The sequence below is a fragment of the Corvus cornix genome, chromosome 23 (assembly GCF_000738735.6).
Source record: "Corvus cornix cornix isolate S_Up_H32 chromosome 23, ASM73873v5, whole genome shotgun sequence".
Taxonomy (NCBI): Eukaryota; Metazoa; Chordata; class Aves; order Passeriformes; family Corvidae; genus Corvus; species Corvus cornix.
The window spans coordinates 4,593,081-4,599,561 of NC_046352.1; the positions used below are offsets into that span (position 1 = coordinate 4,593,081).

General features: G+C 55.5%; 1 protein-coding gene across 3 annotated transcripts in view; it reads right to left on the bottom strand.

Annotated features, from left to right (window-relative positions):
• Positions 1 to 1,483, bottom strand: part of KANSL1 (KAT8 regulatory NSL complex subunit 1) — an 81,057-nt gene extending 79,574 nt beyond the window's left edge. For all 3 annotated transcript variants that reach the window (XM_039564604.1, XM_039564602.1, XM_039564600.1), the window contains exon 1: positions 1,237 to 1,483. The gene's annotated coding sequence lies outside the window, so the exon portion shown is untranslated. The remainder of the gene's footprint in view (positions 1 to 1,236) is intronic.
• Between the last annotated feature and the right edge of the window lie 4,998 nt (positions 1,484 to 6,481).

Here is a 6,481-nt window from a genome sequence, read left to right on the forward strand (position 1 = left end):
GGGGCTGACAACACCCCAGTGCCTACGTGGGTGACTGGCTCCACACAGCCACGCATCAAACCCCAACACATCACCATGTGGCACTTTGGAAATAAAGACCAGTCTGCAGAGAAGTTATCTCCGAATTCCCACCTGTGTCAGCAGGAGCTGTAGGAGCACAGATTTCCAAGGTATTTCGGGATAACCTCCAAAACCCACAACAGGGAGTTTTAATTCTATTTTTTAAAGCCCACAAAACAACTCACTGTTATTCTGTGTACAAAGACCAAGAGCTCTGCTACTGTGTTGGCCAACTGGAGATCAAATACCACAGCAGATTTGTATAAGGTCAGTGTGAAGGGATTGAGATAAGATTTTTGGTTTTCCCATTACAAGAGAATTTGTCTAAACTCAGCCTCAATAATTGGCCTAAAGTTAGGTTGCTTTGGCTCATAGATTTATGAAGAGAAGGAAATATCCTTCACTTTAGCAATTCCCTTCAGGTTTTATGCAGCTGCACAGAATTCAATTCCTGTACCTGAGTGTTTAGGACACAATTTTAATGTGTAATAACTTTAGCAAGGCAAGAGGTCACTTTTCTAAAGAAGCACCAGCAAAACCCTGCCAGGCTCCACTCCAGACCCAGAAGCACCACAGCCACCTCACACATGGGGAAACCAGAGGGACATTAATTAATGTGAGCAGGAAACTCCAGTTTTAGACCTTTGGTTTTCACAGGACAAAGCCAAGACCCCTCTGACAGGTGTACACAAAACTCTTTGGATACTATAAATACATCTATAAACCAGATCATATCAGCAAATTAAAAAGACCTTATAGTGCAAACCTGGGGTTTAAGGATGAACACAACAAAGGGAGGAAAAAAAATAGATCTTTCTTTTTCTGGGCAAGTCATGCCTTGACGTCTTGATGCTGCTGCACACAAGGGTTCACCTGTAAATACACACACGTGCTCCCGAAAGGAACCTCCACGTCTCTTCACTACATGCATTGGAATAGCTTTGGAGAGAGAAACACCCTGTACACACGGGATGAATCCACACTTCCAGCCATAATCCCAAACCTCCATTTTAAAGTTCTGCATGAGCCAAGAAACTACGTGCAGGGCTCCAGCCTCATCCTGCACGGCCAGGAACCAACCCAGCACCTGCCAAGGCACCTAAGCACACCCGACCCGGCCGGCGCTGGGGGCGGAGGGCCCCGGGCGCCCTGGCCAGCGGGGCAGACGGGACGTACCTTGCTGGGCATCTTGGCCAGGCCCATCCTCACACCTGCGCTCCAGGTGGGCAGCCGGCAGCACGGGGACGGCCTCCGGATCCTACCAGCCTCCGCCGACGTCGGGCGGGATGGAAGTTTCTTATTTATTTACTCGAGGAGGTAGGAAAATCCAGGAGCTGGAGAGAGAAAGGGCTGTCACAAGGGGGCTCTGCCACCCCCTCCCACCGTTACCTCCATCCCGCCCCGGGCGGGCCGGCGGGGCCGGGCCCGGCAGCGCTCGCAGCGCGGCCCGGGGGCGCGGGGGCCGCCCCCCACTCCCGATCCTGCTCGAAGCCCCCCGGGCCCGGCCTCGCTTCCCCGGGCTAAAATGGAGGCGCGGGGCGGCGGGCGGGGGGGGGGGGGGGTCCCCGCTCTGCACGAAGCCGGCCGGGCCCGGCCCCCCGGGGCAGCGCGGCGGGGCGGAGCTCTCCCGGAGCCCCGGGCCCGGCGTCCACTGCGACCCTGCCCTCGACCCCCAACTCCCGGGCAGGAGGAGCCGCCCGCCCCCCCCCCCCCCAGCCCCGCTGCGGCCCGGCCCCCGCAGCCAAGTTGCGGAACGGCGGGGCCGCGGGGCCGGGGCCGGCGCTGCCCGCGGACAGCGGGGGCGGCGACCCCCGGGCCGTGCGAGGCCCCCCCCGTGCCCCCCGCCCGCACCGCGCCCGCTTCTACCTGCGCCGCTCCGCCGCCTTCAAGCGGGGACCTTCCGCCCTCCCCCGCGCCCATTGGCTGGGCGCGGGGCATGGGCGCGCCCCATTGGCTGCGGGCGCGTCAATCAGCGCCGGGGGGGCGGGGCGGGCGGTGATTGATGCGGTGCCGCCGCTCGGCCCCTGCCCCGCGCCCCCCGCGCCGCCCCCCCGCGCCCCCCGCCCGCCGCCCCCCGCCCGGGCCCCCTCCCGCCCCCGGCACGGGCCCTACTGGGGGGTCCCGGGAGAGCCGCCGCCCCCCCGGGGCAGCCGCGGGTCCGGCCGGGCCGCGGGAGCGGCGGGCGGGGGGCGGCGGGGGCGGCCCCGGGTGCGGGGCGGAGGACGGGCGGGGGGGGGACACGGGGCGTCGGTGTCCCGCAGGTGGCACCGGGGCGGGAGCCGGGGGACGCGCGGGGCGTCCCGCGGGCCGCAGGCCACTCCTGCCCCGTGCGGGGCGCGGGTCCCGCAGCGGGGAGGGACCTGCCGGGGGACCGGGAGGTGCCGCCGGGACACCGAGCCCCGGCCCCGGTGCCGGGGGCTGCGGTCCCGCGGGGGACACCGGGCCCTGCCCCACGGATGGCACCAGGCCCATGTCCCACAGGTGAGGCAGGGCCCGTGTCCCCCGCGTGGCCCTGGGCCTGTGTCCCGTGGCTGCCGCCGGTCCCTGTCCCACGGGGGACGCTGGGGCAGGGGCAGGGCGAGCAGTGCTGCCCCGTGTCCTCACAGCCGTGGCCGTGCCGGGCTGGCCCCAAGCGCTACTGTGGTCCCCAAGGAACCCAACCCACAGGACTCACCAGCAGCTCCCTCGGTCCCTTGTGAGCCACACACTGCTGAAGTCAGGGTCACCCCAGTGTCATCTTCTGCTCCTAGACACAGAAGGCTCTTCCACTGGCTTCTCCTGCCCACTGATGTGAGGCATGGCCACGGAGCTCTTCATCTGCTGCCACTCTTTTTTTTTTAAATTGTCTTTTAGTTCTTATCCCACTCACAGGACAAGTTTAATTCAAATAAAAGACTCAGCTCCCTGTCCCACAGGCCAAAAAGCAGGGGAGCTCCCTCACTTCTCCCTGATGGTCCTCCTGTGCAATGAGAGCTGCGGTTTCCCTTTGGGACAGCGGAGCTGGGGAGAGGATCACAGAATCATGGAATGGTTTGTGCAGGAAGGGACCTCAAAGCCCATCTTGTTCTACTCCCTCCCATGGGCAGGGACACATTTCCACCATCCCAGGTTGCTCCCAGCCCCATCCAGCCTTGGACACTTGCAGGGATGGAGTAACCACAGCTTCTCTGGGCAACCTGTGCCAGGGCCTCACCAAACTCTGAGTAAAGAATTTCCTCCTAACATCTAATCTGAATCTCTCTCAGCTTAACATGGTTCCCCCTCTTGTTATGTCACTATCTGCCTGCATAAGACATTACTCTCCCTCTTTTTTTCTAAGCCCCTTTCAGCACTGGAAAGATGTTTGAGATGCTCCAAATACACTGCCAGAGATGGATCAGGATGGCCCACGCAGAGCAGCTGCATTCCCTGTCCTCACACAGACACTGTCCCTGCTCTCCTTGCCCAGGGAAGGTGAAACAACCAGGTTGTTTTTCCTGGTTATCCAGGAAAATCCAGACTATGACCTTATTCTGCAGGTGACAAAGTGTTTAAAAGCACTGAGTGCATGAGCTGCTCACCCAGCAGAATGGGACTGAGGAGAAACACCTGCCAGAGAGAGACTTTCCTAAATCTCTTGAGACACAGGAGAATCCAAAAGAGGCAGAAAGTAGTGATTAATCCTCTTCTCTCTCTAAGCTCGTTTCCCAAATGTCCTGGCAACAAAGGATTTCTGTTGTTTCACACACATGTGGACACAAAGTGCTGGATTTGGGAATGGGAGATTTTTAACTAAACAAAGATTTCAAGAAAGGAACACATGGCTCCTTTCTGGATGTGGTTTTCTGGAGTAGTTTGGATGGAACTGATCTTTGAAACTGTTTCTGGTACTTCCCTTCTTGGTACCATCAGGATTTTTGAAAGCCTTCCCTCCTTTAAGGCTGAGTAAAACAGTCTGGGCCAGGAGAACAGGTCCCAGTTGAGAACAGGTCAGAACATGATGGGGGGCAGGACTCCCAAACACTGATGGATGGACCAGAAATGCAGCCAGAGCCATAGAAGGGGCATTTGGGCACCTCTCCTCTGCCCCATTTCCTCCTCCATGGATTGTTCTGGTCCAGCATTGCTGATCCATGGAACTGCTCCAGGACTGCCCAGCTGGAGGTAAGGACACAGAGGCTGGGGAGGCGTTTGCTGTGGGGGTCCAGGGAAGGGTCTGAGTCCTCTCCTGTCCCTGCTCACCCAAGAACATCTCTCAGCAGTTCTACAGCAGCTGGACCCAAACTAACTGGGAAATCTGGTGCTCCACAAACACAGATTTGAAAAGAAGATGGGCAAAAGCAAGGAAAGTTTTCTTTTCTGTGTTAATGGAATTTTAAACCCTGCTCCCTGGAGGATCAGGAATACAGGGCTCCCTGCCTTATAAAAACCCTGTTCTGCTCCATTAAAAATGAAAAGCAGCTCCTGCTCACGGACCAGCTCTCACTCAAAACAAAGTCACAGGCTTGGACAGAGGGACAGAAAATAAGAAGATGGTGCAGTAACAAAGTCAGTGGTGAGCAACAGAACGAAGTGCAAACCTCAGTAAGATGCAGGTATTCATAAACAGCTCCTGGTGTTCATTACACAGCTGCAATTCAGCCCTAGAACAATGGATAAATCCAACTTCATCACTGCTTTGCCTTTCTCTGGAGGCATCTAAAGCTCAGCCTGCCCTGAACAAAGCCCGGGTTCACCACTAGGCAGAGCCCAGCTCCATGCAGCTTCATCACCCAGTTCCAGCCCACACGGAGAGGCCGCAATGAGACACAGGAAGAACAACTCAGCTCTCACTGCAGGGCAGGAACTCAGTGACCAAGAGTTGAACTACGAGACACAGGAATAAATGTCCAGGAGTAAAAGAACCATGGGAGAAAATAGGGGGAAGCAACTAGGAAAGGGTTAATCTCAGTGTCGCCTGTACAGCCAAACTTGGCTCTCAAAAATTACTGGATTAGGTTGGGCAAAAATGAGTGGTAAAAGGTTCAATCCAAGATGACCACATGCAGCAGGAGGAATTCCTGCACAGCCATGAGCCTTCCTGGAAAGCTTTTCTGCCAGGCCTGGAAGTATAAGAGACTAATAATTAATTTCTCTGCTGAGCAACAACAGCTGCAGCCACAGGGTGGGGACCTGCTATGGAAAGCAGGAAAAAATGAAAATAAAACTCACCTGCTCTATACCCAAAAACTTCTTGAATCTCCTGTCACTGCAGGATGGAACGTGAGGATGAGCAGCAACAGCTTCTCTGGGCAGCCTGTGCCAGGGCCTCACCAGGAAGGTTTCTCCCCACTATCCCATCCATTCCTGCCCTCTGGCAGTGGGAAGCCATGCACCCTCTGTCCTGTCCCTCCATCCCTGGTCCCCAGTCCCTCTGCAGCTCTCCTGGAGCCCCTTTAGGCCCTGCAAGGGGCTCTGAGCTCTCCCTGGAGCTTCTCCTCTCCAGCTGAGCATCCCCAGCTCTCCCAGCCTGGCTCCAGAGGGGCTCCAGCCCTGGAACAGCTCCGTGGCCTCATCAGCTCCACATCCTTACACCTGGTGTCACACCAGTGTCACACCTCCCACCTCACCCAGAATTCCAGCCAGGATCTTGCAGCCCACTTGGAAAGCTGTGGTAGATTTACAGGCGACACGTGGAGCCCTGGGAAGGACAGGACAGAACCCCAAGGTGTCCCTAAACCTTTCCCAACCTCTGTCACTTGCCCAACTCCTGAAGGACAAACCCCACCCCTGACCCAAAGCACCCAGGGGTAAGCCTGCTTTTAAAAGTAATTTATTTGGATTTTCCACATCCTTTCATGAATTGCAAATATATTAACAGAAAAGACTTTTTTTCCCCTAGGACTGTACAATTTTTGAAATTAAAAAAAAAAAAAATCAAGAAAAGGAAAAAAAAGACAAATTACATTGTTTCAATGCAAATAGTAACACCACACCCACACTTTGCATTCTTCCATAGTTTTGTTGTAACAAAATGACAGTTCCCTAATTCTCCTCAGTGAACACTTGCTCTCACCTGCCTGCCAGTGCCTCCATGCTTGGCCTCCTCCTCTCTGTCCTTCCTCAAAGAGCCAAATTTTAGTCCTCCAATACTAATTTTGTGTTTCTCCTTAGAACGTAAAATAGCAGCATGGGCTAAATGTGACCCTGGATTCTTGGGAAAAAAAGAAAACACCTTTAAGGTAGGATGAACATATAAAGCCAGGAATGCTTTTATGTATTAAGTCTCCCAAATAGCACAAACATCCTTTGAACAGCCCAGCTGAGTTAAGAGCTTTTTCCCAGGGGCTGAGAGTTTTACTGTGGTTTTCAGGGAACAAAGGAAAAGGAAAAAAGCCCCTTCAATTCCTGGATCTCTGGTCCCCACATGAACAACATTTGTTATGGAAAAATAAATAGCACC